The sequence below is a fragment of the Dermacentor andersoni genome, chromosome 10, assembly GCF_023375885.2.
Source record: "Dermacentor andersoni chromosome 10, qqDerAnde1_hic_scaffold, whole genome shotgun sequence".
NCBI lineage: Eukaryota > Metazoa > Arthropoda > Arachnida > Ixodida > Ixodidae > Dermacentor > Dermacentor andersoni.
In genome coordinates, this window is record NC_092823.1 from 16,867,558 (window position 1) to 16,881,726 (window position 14,169).

At 46.2% G+C, this 14,169-nt stretch overlaps 1 protein-coding gene across 3 annotated transcripts in view; it reads left to right on the plus strand.

Moving 5' to 3' along the window:
- Nucleotides 1–14,169, plus strand: part of LOC126519316 (uncharacterized) — a 111,272-nt gene that overhangs the window by 40,774 nt on the left and 56,329 nt on the right. The gene's annotated exons all lie outside the window — the stretch shown is intronic.

Consider the following 14,169-nt stretch of genomic DNA (forward strand, 5'->3'; position numbering starts at 1 on the left):
ACTGTTGCAACGTTCAAGCCACCCCGTGGCCTGATGACAACTTTGTGGTGATCACGTAGAAGGGTGGGCATCTTCCCTGCCTTCAAAACTTGCTGCTTGTGAGCGCGTGGGCCTTGCTGCGCCTTGTTCGTACCTCCAACGCCAGGAGGCTGATGCATTGTTAGGGTTAGTGCACTTGCCCCCAGGAGAAAGTCGTTCGTGCCGGCCAGTAGTGCACCATCCAGCGTCTTCAGCAATCTCGGTGGGTGAGATATCAGTTCCTTCAACTTGAACTTCCATGGCGGCTTAAAGAAAGTCGACGCACAGCCGTAACTGTGGCTCACTTAGCGGCCGGAGCACTAAGCTTAGCAGTAAGCTTAGCTCGGCAGCCCAGTGGCTCAGCGGTAATAGTCCAATAAAGCGGTGAAAAAGCAGTTTCCACCTTGAAGACGAATATCGGAAGAGTCAGGATTACTTGCTGGAGATGATGGTGCAAAATTACAGAGATATTTTGCAAAAACACTGCAAAACCATTTACGAAAGACGGAGCCGACGTGAAGTGCATCTGCTCCCTTTGGCTTCTTCCTGGCATTGACAAATGCCTGCCCTGAGTCAAAAGTGATCAGGACCACTTACTTACTTACTAGCCCTGCTCTCTTCGCTCCTCCTCCAATGCCACTCCTGTGCGGCGGCAGTCAGAGCGCTGGCTCGGTTGCGGCTGATTTCGATGATGTGGTGCTGCCCAAGCCGAAATGCGTAGCCGCCGCTGTTCGCCACTGCATGTACCCCTCCTCCGTGGTGGCTCGGTATCAGTGGATCACGGTGTGCGCTTCCCAAGCAGACACGCAGAGCCACCTCAGTTATGATCCGCAGTAGCAGCCTTGCACACACCTGTGAGATAACTGCTGCCGCGCTTCTCAAGTCCACAAAATGAAAAAAAATATGAGTGGAGTTGTGCAAGGTGCCCTGCAAGCAAGCGAAGCGAAGCTTAGCCACTGGCTTCTACCGATTCATTGGTAGCTCACTAGTGTGGGAAAACTGTAGGACGACTGCATATATACTGCTGGTCGATCATTTGCTCTCGCAGCCTAGTCATAATGTTAAAGGCCCGCTGTGCACGTTGGCTGCTGTCCGATGAGGGACTTAAGCACGGAGGCGACAGCGGTAAATCAACCAACACCGAGCTCGCACACGGCGTAGCTCATTGTTTAATCGCTACTAGCAGAGCCAATCACACGCAACAGCATTCAGGCGTCCTCTCGATCTTCGGCAGCCAGTCATAATATAAAGAAATTCCGACCAAAATACGGCCTCGAAAGCGCGAGTAATACGTAGCAACAGCATTTGATTCGAAGACCATCTGCTAGTTCAGTACCACGTAGGGGAAAGCCACAGTCGACAGGAGAGAGTGAACGCCGGTGCAGGAGGAGGAGAGGGGAGAAGGCTCTAGCTTTATTTTATTGAGGGGCTTTACTGCACTCTGTCCTGTCTCTTATTTTTTTCTGCATGTACATATGCTGTAACAGTACGAAGAGCGATCTCCAAGTCACTGTGGTTGGTGCTTAAGGTGACCAGGGGTGCTATAACATGAAGGTATTCCAAACTTTTCTATTCCAATTCTGCAATCAGCCCTCCGCTATTGGTCAAAAACTTTTTTGAACCACCTCCACTTTGCCTGTCTGTCACATGATGTCACGAAAACTGTGATAGCTCCCTATCTGATATGATGCGTACACACTAATTATGCATCATTGAACCGAAAAAAAAAATTATTTCTGATTCGACACCTTTTAGCCATTAACCCTCGGCTATTGGTTTTTGGGCTGCACCCACTTCACCTGCCTTCCGCGTGACGTCACAAGACTGCGAAAACTCACTGCGTCAAAGTCACGTGTATGCGTTAAGATGCGTTAATATGCCGAACAAAACTGAATATTTTCTGAATAGCCGCAGGCTGCCCGTTCCGAAAGGAATAAAAGATGGCTGCCGCAGATCGCTTGGGTGCCGGCCACTCACACCTGCTGTAAAACATGGGTTTATTTGCGTACAATGAACATTTTTGCATGACTGTGTAATGTTTTCAAGCACTTTCGGTACATTTACGACCTCGCTCTGCCAACTCTTTGCTGAGGATCCGTTTTAGTGGCACTCTTAACCTTCCTTTGCACGCCGCCGCGATTTTCGCCCAGCCACCTCAAGCCAAGTAAGAGAAAGTGCACCAATCGCAGACACCGGCACCATCCTCTTCATCCGGTTATCGATTTTCAGTGCACAGGCTCGGCCCCATCGAATCCCTCTCCACTTGAGCGTGCTCCTCACCTCTTGTCAGCCAATTGGATAAGACAAGCCGCTCACTGTAGGCAATGCTACTTGTTTTTAAAGCAAACCAAAGTGACCTCCTATAAATGCGGAGAGGGTTTGATTGGTCTGTTCAGACAACCCTGTGGGTCACCGCCCAATGCTTGCATCGGCGGTTACACAAATTTGACGTCAAAAGGGTGGAATAAAAACATATTGGAATAGTTTTAGCTCATGGGGCCCCAGGACAGCGTACATCATCATCTCCTGTGTCGTACTAGTAGTTGATAACCTGAAATAAGTGTGCTAGATAGGTGACAGATGGGTTGGTAAAGATGAAGTTAAGCACCTAGACAAATAGAATGAGAATCTTGATCTCTGTCGATTCCAAGCTGTGTCCAACTACTCGTGCACCCGGTATGTGGGACCAAAACATGATGAGTACCAAAAGAAGGAGATGCAATCAAGGACAGCAGAGGATTAGGTGGTCTGACGAGGTTGGGAATTTCGCAGGCATAGGCTGGCATCAGCCGACACAAGACATTGCTAATTGGATATTGGGAGGATGAGCCTTTGTCCTTCAATAGACATAAAATGGGCTGATGATGAAAAAAAAAAATGTAATGACACTGCACCTACCAGCCATATCTTAAAGTGTTGTACTTAATAGATGCATGTATGAGGGGGGACTCAGAAATAACCAGAATTTTCTGATAGAAACATGGACATTTTTTAAAAAATTTAATCACCCTCAAGGTACTCTTCATTAGTACTAATGCACTTGCTGGAAGCACCTTGCAAATTCGGCCTCTTCTATACCTACCAGCGCAGTCTGGACATTTAGTTTTGACTTCATCAACATCGGCAAAATGCTTGCCTTTCAAGTCCCTTTTCATCCGACCGAACAGGAAGAAGTCCGCAGAAGCCAAATCTGGCGAATAGGGTGCATGGGTCAAAGTAGTCATCTGCATTGAGGCCAAAAATCGCCAAACACAGCCGTGTGCGTGGGAGCATTGTCACTATGCAGGAACCACTCGCCGGAATTCCACAAGGCCGGACATTTGCGCAATACACTTCTGCGCAGCCATTTCGACACCTCCGAATAGAACTGTCGGTGGATGGTTTGGTTTTGAGGGACTAATTCTGAGTGTATGGTCCCTTTGATGTCAACAAAATAGATCAGCATCATCTTGAAATTCGATTTAACCTGACAAGCTTTTTTGGACAAGGTGAGCCAGGTGAGTTCCATTGACTTGTCACTTAGTTACTTTCAGAGTTGTACCCGTAGCACCATGGCTCATCCCCTGTGATGATTTTTTTTTAAACTCTGGATCGTCTTGTGACTGCATCCTTCATTGCATGGTGTTGCGTTCTCCAGGGTAGCGTATCCCACCGCTGCCGATCAGTTGTTGCAACGCCTGTTTCTCAAAGCCCGACTGGTGTTAGTATTGGGTAGCGCGGTGTCAGCAGGCTGCAGGCGTCGGTAGACCATGGCGATCAGGCAGGGACGAGACAATTTTTAGTGCGAAACTTGCACAGTTTATTCAATGGTTGGTTAAAGATAAGAAGAGAATGAAGTGTAAAAGTACATTTTAGTGGGCCTTAAATAGGCCCACTAAAATCGTAGGCGGCATCTTGCTCACATCAACGTCATGTGACAGGCACTGCGTCTCGTGGATGGGCGGCTCCCACTTTCGGTGTGCCGGTACGGGCCCACCTCCACAGGTGGCACTCAGCAAGTGACGTTGTAGGTCCTTGTCGTGGCTTTGCAGCTGCTCTCTCTTTCGGTGAGCCTGTATGGGCCCGCCTCCGCAGGTGGCTTGATCCTTTCTTCTAGGCTACATTGGTTCACAGAAGTTCTCCTGTAGAGCTTGACAGTTCGTGAAAAGGGTCCCTCTTTGAGTCGCACAGTTTGTGAAAAGGGTTCTCCTGCACACGCACAATAAGGCCAGTGAACACTGCGGGGTGCCAGCGAGAACGGCAGCCCCTCGAGACAACCATAGCAAATTAGGCATCCATCGTTCGTTCCGCTTAGGCATGCACACACACGAAGGGGCCTGTAAGCACTGCGGGGCACCTGCAAGACCGGTCATCCACACGAGACAACCATGCCAAATTAGGAATCCATCCTTCGTTCCGGTTGAGCAGGGTCTTTCGAGCATCCTTTTTTCCCCGGGGTGTTACATGCTGACCGTAACAGCATCTCCAGCGGGGGAGAAAGATCCCGATGCATAGGGGCCAGCAGCCACTGGGCGAGGGATCGGCGTTTCAGCAGCAGAATTTCCCTCAGGGGTGACAAACCATTAGTTCGTAGCTGGTAGATTCCTTTGAGGTGTTCATCAGTCTTTGTGGCGTTCTTGTGTCTTTTCTCCCTGGTCTGGTCCGGTGAAACGGAACTTGCAAACAGGTCTTGCAACTTTTCATCTCCTGTTTGAGCAAGCAATTACCCCAGAACAGTGCCGGACCCACAACCACACAGCAGCAAGCACAAGGCCTATCCACCCTCCCCCAAGATACACCAGGCTTTACAAAAGAAAAAGAAAACTCGCTACTGCTTTCCCATTCCTTTCTCGCGTCCTCCCCCCCCCCCCCCCCCGGTACACTAGAAACAGCCATTTCTTGAAAGCGTTAAAACGTGGTTACTAAAATCAGTTAACAATCAACTACAACTTCACAATAATAGAAAAAAACGTATGAAAAATACCAGCGTTAAAAACGCCACGAAAACCCGAGTGAGCATGAGGCTTTCGTTACTCTAGGGGCGACGACTCAGACCGTCAGCATTGCCGTTAACCTTACCCTTGTAGTGAATATCGAAGGTGTGCTGTTGAAGAGCCAATCTCCTGCGCAAAAGACGCCCGTTTTTCGTAGACACGGACTGCAGCCATCTGAGGGGACAGTGGTCAGTCTCTGTGGTGAACCTTGAACCAGCGAGATAGCATGCTAGCTTCTGCACCGCCCATACTACGCAGGTGCATTCGTTTTCTGATGCACTGTATGCTTCCTCATGAACTGAAAGCTTTCTACTGACATACAGTACAGGGTGTCCGTTTCCGTCATCTCTCTTTTGACAAAGCACCACCCCCATACCTCTGTTTCTGGCATCACACTGAAGAATTAATGGCTTAGAGTAGTCAGGCGCGTTCAACACTGTCTGTCTCGTTAGCATACTAAAAGCCTTTTCTTTTTCATCATCCCACTTTACCGTTTGTGGTTCTGTCTTTCTGACAGCATCTGTTAAAGAACTTGCAATCTCTGAATAAGGCAGGATATACCTTTGGTAATAACCCGCCAAGCCAAGGAATGACCTGATGTCCTGCTTGGTGCGTTGTTGCGGGAAGTTGTCTATTGTGGTCAGTTTAACCTCGGAAGGCCGACGATGGTCTTGCCTTATTACATTACCTAGATAAGCCACCTCCGCGCGCCCTAATTGGCATTTGGGAGCCTTGACAATTAAGTTACCATGATTACGTAGTTTGTTTCAGATAATCTCTTAATTATGTCAACCAGTCCTTCCCACTGAGCCTGTAGTTTGTTTTCAATGAGGGTTTCAGGATCATTACCTTTTCCCCAACTTCAAAGCGTCGCGTCCGATCCGTCCTGTCATAGTAATGCTTAGCATTGCTTTGGGTCTTGTGCATTTCCTGCTCAGCAACCATTGTGGCAGGGCTTACATTCAATAACTTTCTCCTGCATTCTGCCTCTCGAGACATTTCAGGCTCCGGCGCTTTCCTGACCTCTTCATTAGCTAGTGTACTTTCCGCAATATCCCCTATAGGGCTGTCCTGTTTTCGTGCTGGTTGACGAATCCTCTGTCAAACCTGTTTCCTCCTCTACTGGACATTTGTACACTGCCTTGGCTGCGAGCTCCCTTGCCTTGGAACGAGTTAGGGCTTGCACTATTCCCTCACTAAGCCTATTTTCCCGGCGTCGCAGCAAATCCTCGGATTTGTTAGAAAACAAATATGGATACTGCGGCGGGAGATGTGCTGAGACGGTGGCTTCAGTGCTTGAAGAAAAGAGCGCTAAAAAGATGCGGACTAAGCGCCTTGTCCGTCGTACATGTTCTTCTTTTAGTCCGCGTCTTCTTAGCGCTCTTTTCTTCAAGTATGCAAAACCAACTCGCCCACATCAAGCTTCTGCTGGCTTCAGTGTCCAGCATTCCAAAAGGGCTTTCGATGCGAATCTTTGCCACAGGGAAACAAACACTGGAGGCCTCTAAGGCTTGCGTTATCCAAGCACATTCTCCCATGAACTGGCCTTCCTCCACGTACGACGGTTGCACCGCGTCCATTTTGGCTGCCGAGTCGCGAAGCACCCGACACAGTTTGCCGTTTACCATAAGGTCACGAATGTATGGTTCTAGCAAGTTAAGATTTTCCACCTTACTACTTAGTGACATCAACTCTAGTTTGGGATTTCTGCACCCCACGGAGGTATGCCCCGTTTGCTGGCAGTTGTAGCAAACTACTGGTTTCTTTGCCTCGAAAGCTTTTTTCTTTTGCCTTTCTGCCCTCCGTTCGGGTGGTTCCTTCTCTCCCTCGCTGTCCTCGTCACTATTTCTCACCGAAGCTGACCTTTCCTTTGAGTTATACTGACTCAACTTTGACCATCGCTTTGGCTTGTCGGGTCTGTATTTATTCATCTCCTTCTTAAGAGCTTCATTGCCTTCGAACACACAGCGAGTTACGTACTCCTCAGCAAGATCGCCCGCTCTCGTTATAGTGTCCACGCCTGGCCTATCCTGAACCCAATACTTGATGTTTTCTGACAGCCGGCAGTAGAACCGTTCTAAAGCAACGCACTGCATTGTCTTTTCGGCGTTGCCAAGTGCACGTTCTTCTCTGAACCATTCTTTCAGGTTTACCTCCAAGGTGTATGCAAAATTTGAGTATGACTCACTTTTGGTCTTCTTGACCTCCCTGAATTTTCGCCTGAATGCTTCTGCTGATAATCTATACTTTTTTAAGCAGATTCGCTTTGACTTCATCGAAGTCCTCTGCTTCTTCTTGCCCCATGCGGGCAATGATATCAGCTACCTCACGTGGCATTAATGTAAGCAAGCGTTGCGGCCACGTGTCTCTTGCGAATTTTGCCTTCTCACACATGCGCTCAAATTGCACCAGGAAAAGACCTATGTCCCCTCTTATTGCGTAGGGCGCCATCAAGTCTGTCATTCTGGGCTCGCTTTCATGTGCCTCTGTGCTAGGTCCTTCAGTATTTTGAGCTTTCAGCAGCTCAATCTCTAGGCGCTTCATTTCGAGGTCGCGCTCTTCTTTGGCCTCACGTGCTACCCGCTCGTGCCCTTATTTTTCCTCTAGGTGTTTACGCTCTTCCTCCTATGTGCAATGCTCTCTAGGCATTCCTTCAGTTCATCGTCGTCTGGCCTGGTCGCTTCGATCGCCTCAATAATCTCTGGCTTTCTCTTTGATTCGGCAATTTGGAGGCCCAAATCTTTGGCCAAGCTCAACAATGGCTTCTTTAGTGCCTTCAAGTTCATGGCTGCCCTTAGTGCTGCTAACTCTTCGTTCTATAACTACCTCGACGTACTCAAAACTTCTGTCAATGGTTAAAGAAAAATCACTGCTCTGTACTTCCCAAAAAAATACTTAAAGCCAAGTGATATCTTAGTGAAGAAAAGCCGTGCACTCACCATATGCAGTCATGAATCCTGACACATTCCTTCTGAACGTTGTCACCAGGATGAAGAGGAGACGATCACTTAGATGTCGTCCAAAGTTGGGATCTCCAGGGTAGCATATCCCAATCGCTGCCAACCAGTTGCGTTCTCCGAGGTAGCGTATCCCACCGCTACCGATCAGTTGTTACGACGCCTGTTTCTCAAAGCCCGACCGGCGTTACTATTGAGTAGCGTGACATTGTCGGCAGGCTGCAGGCGTCCGGTAGACCATGGCGATCAGGCAGGGACGAGGCGATTTCTAGTGCGAAACTTGCACGGTTTATTCAATGGTTGGTGAAAGATAAGAAGCGAATGAAGTGTAAAAGTACATTGCGGGGCCCCTTAAATAGGCCCACTAAAATCGTAGGCGGCATCTTGCTCACATCAACGTCATGTGACAGGCACTGCGTCTCGTGGATGGGTGGCTCCCACTTTCGGTGTGCCGGTACGGGCCCACCTCCACAGGTGGCACTCAGCAGGTGACGTTGTAGGTCCTTGTCGTGGCTTTGCAGCTGCTCTCTCTTTCGGTGAGCCTGTATGGGCCCGCCTCCACAGGTGGCTTGATCCTTTCTTCTAGGCGACGTTGGTTTATGGAATTTCTCCTGTAGAGCGTGACAGTTCGGGGAAAGGGTCTCTGAGTCGCACAGTTTGTGAAAAGGGTTCTTCCGCACACACACAAAGGGGCCTGTGAACACTGCGGGGTGCTAGCAAATTAGGCATCCATACTTCGTTACTTGACATAAAAATTGTTACAGCGCAACCACATGCAACCACAAACTATGAAGGACGGGACACAAGCGTTGACTGTCAACTAAATTTTATTGACGGAAGACGGATACCTTATATAAGGGGAAAGGCAGAAGTGAAGGGGGAAGGGAGTGATACAATCGGGGAAAATGACATTGCGCATCGAACGAACGTGCCAGCAGTCAACGGAATCAGGCGCAGAAAAAAAAACAAGAAAACGAAAAAAAACTAGAAAAACACTAGCAGAAGGCGAGGGATACTAACATACAATGAAATCAGTAAGCAGTCGCTTCCAAAAAATGAAGCTCTGCAGCAAAAGCGATACAGAAGGGGTGCTTACGCACTTGCTGCCATATTTGTGTATGTGGAAGGCTTCCGAACGGATGCGCGCCGTCGCGTCGGCACTCTTGCCGAGAATCTTCGTCTCTCCCAAACGAGCCTCGCATCCTGTGCATTCAATTACGTGCGCGACCAAATGTAAATTGAATGCACAAGATGCGAGGCTCGTTTGGGAGAGACGAAGATTCTCGGCAAGAGTGCCGACACGACGGCACTCTTGCCATCGCGTCGGCACAGAAAGATAGATCAGAATTTTTTTCATGATGGCCTGCAATTTTCTGATTAACTGATTAACAATATTGGTTTGATTATATTTGATAAGTTAATTCATTAATAATAAGTAATTATATAATTACGTAAAATACAAAATATAGTTTCACCTGTTACAAGCGATGACAAACAACATTCCTTGGTGGTTCTGTCCACCTATGTGGCACTTGCATATTTTTTTTATTTTGGCAGACGTTATGTGGGACACTGTATAAAAACACATCAAACATAGAAGAGCGCAGTGTGAAGCTTTTGTTAATGAGTGTAATCAACTTAGCATTCTAATATGAGGTGTGCAGAAAATATGCGACCCCAAACAGATTAAATTACCTGGGTGTTAGATTCATGCAACTGAAATTGAATTTCAATCAGTGTTCTTGTTGCGTGTAGGAGGGGGTTCCGGTACATTTCTGTAACAAATAAATTATTATATATATATATATATTGCCCTCCAAAAAAATATCCTGGCTTATTTTCGAACATTTGCTACTACTTATTCATTCGTAACCTTGATCTTACGCATCAACAATAGCAGAGGATTCGCTGTGTATCAAAACCTTATTGCTGTTAGAATAAGCACAAATTACCACAAATTCACTACGGTGTTCGTAGGCACCGTACCTTAAGGTGTATAAGTCGGTGTTTTTTGTTTCTGAATTTTTCATTGGTGCATCTTATAGATGAAGAAGTCACTGAGCATGTGCTGGTGGGCAAGTTACGACTACACCTATGTGGTTGTCCCGTGTCGCCTTCCTTCATCCGTTGTTTTATTTGGCGCCTTCGTTTTAATCGTCTTATAGAATGACGTGACTCATATACAGTCAAAGTCAGATTGGATGCTTGGCCACGCCCTATCATCCAATTGCGCTCACCTTCTGCCATGCACAGCAACTACACTTCATTTCAATTGTTGCTGTTGTTGCTGCGCACTTCACGTGTGTCGTTGCAGCCTCGCTAACCACATGGCTGCTTGCAGAGCAAAGTCGGTGAAGTTACGACACGAAATTCAAGATGTGTGCAGTCGAATTTGCAGTGGAGCGTGGAAATTGAGCTGCAGGGAGGAAATTCAAAGTCGGCAAAAAATGGTCCGGCACTGGCACAACTCCAATTGAACTCAATGGAACTCCTTCCTGAAGTAACTACATTGTTTGTAAGTGACTTGGAGGCGGACGACTTGGATTGCTTTGACTAAACGCCTTAATGTAAGCTGTCAATAGCATCGTTCGTGCTGTCGCAATAAAATACTTCTGAAAGTACTGTCTAGATGTTGAAAGGCGCTTGCACGCATGTCGGCACTGCCTACTGAGAGATTCCTGCAGAGGCGGTGGCTGCTGCAAGCATGTCTTTTACACTGTTGCAACTCATATACATTTCTTTTAAACTGAAAAACTGCCCTTTTGAGGGGGGTTTAACTTATACAAAGGTGCGACTTATAGACTCGAAAGTACGACATATCATTTTGGAACATCATATCCACAAAAATACATTTATCTCGTACCCCTTGTATATTCAAAAGTCAACTAAAAGTCTACTTCCTTGATATGCACGTTATTGATACTTTCTGACCATATCTCTTGGTAACTATAGCTATGTTGTATATTCTGTAACTGTATCCCCTTGTTTTTATTGCAATAATAATTATACGTACACTTCAGGTGCATTCACGCCATCGCCATACACACTGTATTTGGTGGCAAAAACTGTAGCAAAGGGGACGCACAGTCAGGCTTTACTCAGTCAGCTCTGAAACCGGGGCAGCATTCTGGCTTTTCCTCCTTGCATGAGTGCACACATGTTCGTGTTCCCACTGAGCAACTGTGTACATACCATGCCATGGTGAGAACACCCGAGTCTGAGCAGAAAGGACAGCCTGTGTAATCTTTTTGTTGGCTGCCAGCAAACACTGGCAGTTTTTATTTGGTCTCATCTTGTGTACCAGTGAGGTACAACACCACTGACAGTGCTCCCTTATCATGCCAGTGTTCTGAGATGTCTTCAGCACAACGCTAAACCCTGCTGTTGCTTCCAATGCTATCTTTGAGTGAAACTGCCAATATTAAAGTGACGCTTTCTTGCCAAGTTACACGCACTTTTTTGTACTTATCTGGCCTCTAATGCCGTATGCCACGGACACAGGCATTGACAAATGGCATAGAACACCCTTTCTCGTGCTCAAGCCAGTGCATTGAGATGCTTGGCACATTTCAATCCACAGTTGCACTAGAAGAAACGGATGCATCAGAAACACTAGTGCAATGTGACACTATGGATCACCACTAAAAGTTTAAACAAATAATATAAGTATGATGTACTCCATGTAATTATGTGTATATAATATCGAGCATAATTCACTGCATATAATATCATTTCTTCGTATAACAAGCTGCTATTTAATACTAATATTTATACCTCAAAAAAACACACATCATATGCACACATACATGGTTCATGAGCTAATCAATCTAAGAATGCTTCACTTTACGTAGATGCCAAATGGAATTGAGTCTGCAAGTTATTTTTTTTTTTTACTCCTAGTAGTTCCGTTGTGCATTGTGAAACTATTTTCTTTGTCTACATGCATTGGCACTGTGCTCACTACTCACCCTAGCAAGGAAACTCTGTTCACCCACTGCTGACATAATTTGAGGTAAAAATAAATTTGAATTGGCCCATTTAATATTAGCAACCTACTGACTCTGCTTGTTCTGCAAGGTTTAGACTGGGAAGTTCCCTGTGGTAGTACATTTAACCTTGGGACCGCCTATAGCACTGATGCACTAGAATATTGATGACACAATACGAGAAATGAAACAGACTGAAAACCATAACACTGTTGTAAAAAAGTGCTTTATTGTATCTGCATGATACAAAAAAATTTTTATGCACTTTCTTAAGCTTTTGAGTAATTGTTGTCTACCAGCACTTTGCAAACCTACGTGCCCTCACAAATGCTGCCATTTCACCTGTAGCCTGCTGAAAAAGTGGGCTTATGGTATTGTGGGAAAAATGTACTAAGGTATTCTTGGCATTAATCTGCATTATGTATGAACATTGCTGGTCCTCGTTTTATCACCATAATTATCGCCTTGCAGAGACCGCTCGAAAGGTTGCTTGTCATTGTCACTGCTGGCATAATTGTTAGTAGTTCTTTAGCAGCGAGTATCATGGGTGATGCCCACTAGTAATAGTGTTAAAGTTAGTGATTATTAGTAGTTTGGCACAATTGTTAGTAGTGGGTATTATGGTGATGTCTGCTGATGCCAGTATGTATTTTCTTTTGACAGTTGAAATTTTTTTTTATTGGAATTTTGTGTGCTGCTGATTACCCAATGTACTTTTTCAATCGGACCCAAAACTATTCTCTGGCTATGGTTTCGAGCATTTTTGTGCGAACCTTGTAAATATTTATGTAAAGTGCAATTCAAAACACCATTTGCTCCTTGTGTAGCTAGCAGAATCTCCTTCTCTATAAGTCGGCCAATCCGGGCAGCCTACACAGCCAAGTGGCAGGCTTTATGTGCATAAGTTTGCCTTCACCAAACTTGCAGTTCCGTATAAATGAACTTATTTTTTATTTTTTATTTCTTGCATTGAATCTATAGTAAACTAAATGTCCAGACATTTGCGATACAAGTATGTGTGGGCAGCTTGGGCGGATTGTCAGCTTCGACGGGGGCATAAAGGTGAGTGGCCACAGTGGCGACACCATCTGGTGGCGCTGAACGCAACCAGACAGTAAGTAAGTGTGTTCTACTTTGCTGCTGGTGCAAATTTTCAGCAGCAGCAGTGTAACTGTGGGCACCCGTTGTGGTTGCTCAGTGGCTATGGTGTTAGGCTGCTGAGCACAAGGTCGCGGGATTGAATCCCGGCCATGGTGGCCGCATTTCGATGGGGGCGAAATGCGAAAACACCCGTGTACTTAGATTTAGGTGCACTTTAAAGAACCCCAGGTGGTCCAAATTTCCAGAGACCACTGCGGCATACCTCATAGTCAGAAAGTGGTTTTGGCACATAAAACTCCATAATTTAATTTTTTTAGTAACCGTGGGCACGATTATGCATCTGTCGAAAATTCACAACCACATCGAATAAGTGTATACTTGGCTCTCAGTCCGCCTGGTTGAGCTTTGTGCCACAAGGTGGTGGCACAATTTTGGCCACTCATGTTTATGCCCCTGCTTATTTGGCAAACCGCCTGCAGTTGCCGGAACATTAGACACACTGAAGCTCTGTTTCTCACATCCAAATATTCGACCAAGTTCATCTCAACTCTTTCTATGCCATGGACTCCAGGAATCTCCTTTGGTCCACTGAATGTCAGCAATGTTTTATCATTTTGGTGCGAGTGCTTTGCTACTCGATGGGAAGCACAAGCTTCCCAGAAAACTGTTTTTTTTTTGGGGGGGGGGGAGGGGGGCTGCGGTTGGAACTAACGCAGCGGAATTCTGGTTTTAAAAATGGTGACAATGGCTGCCCTTTTCAACAACTAGAATGTGGTGTTTTCGGACGTTTTGTCAAGGAAACGGCAAACCTCGAGAGCTCTATTGTCATTTTCGGAGCTTGAGCTCAGTTCTGATGATTGCGAGGAAGAGTTTCAGCCTCTGATGGCCTGCCTTGCATGTGCACAGCTTGGCGAGAGCACTTTGCTGCCAGCACTTATGTGATTTCTTTTCCTCACAGTGCCAGAAGTGACATGAAGGACAGACTTGGGTTCCAACAAATGTAGAGCCTCCTATAGACTCTTTTCCTGCAGCTTCGTTGCCTGTCTGCAACTAAGAACATAAAAAAATTGACTCTGGCAGACATCATAAAATAAAGAAGTTATGATATTGCAATAAAAAAAGTCGTTCGTCGTG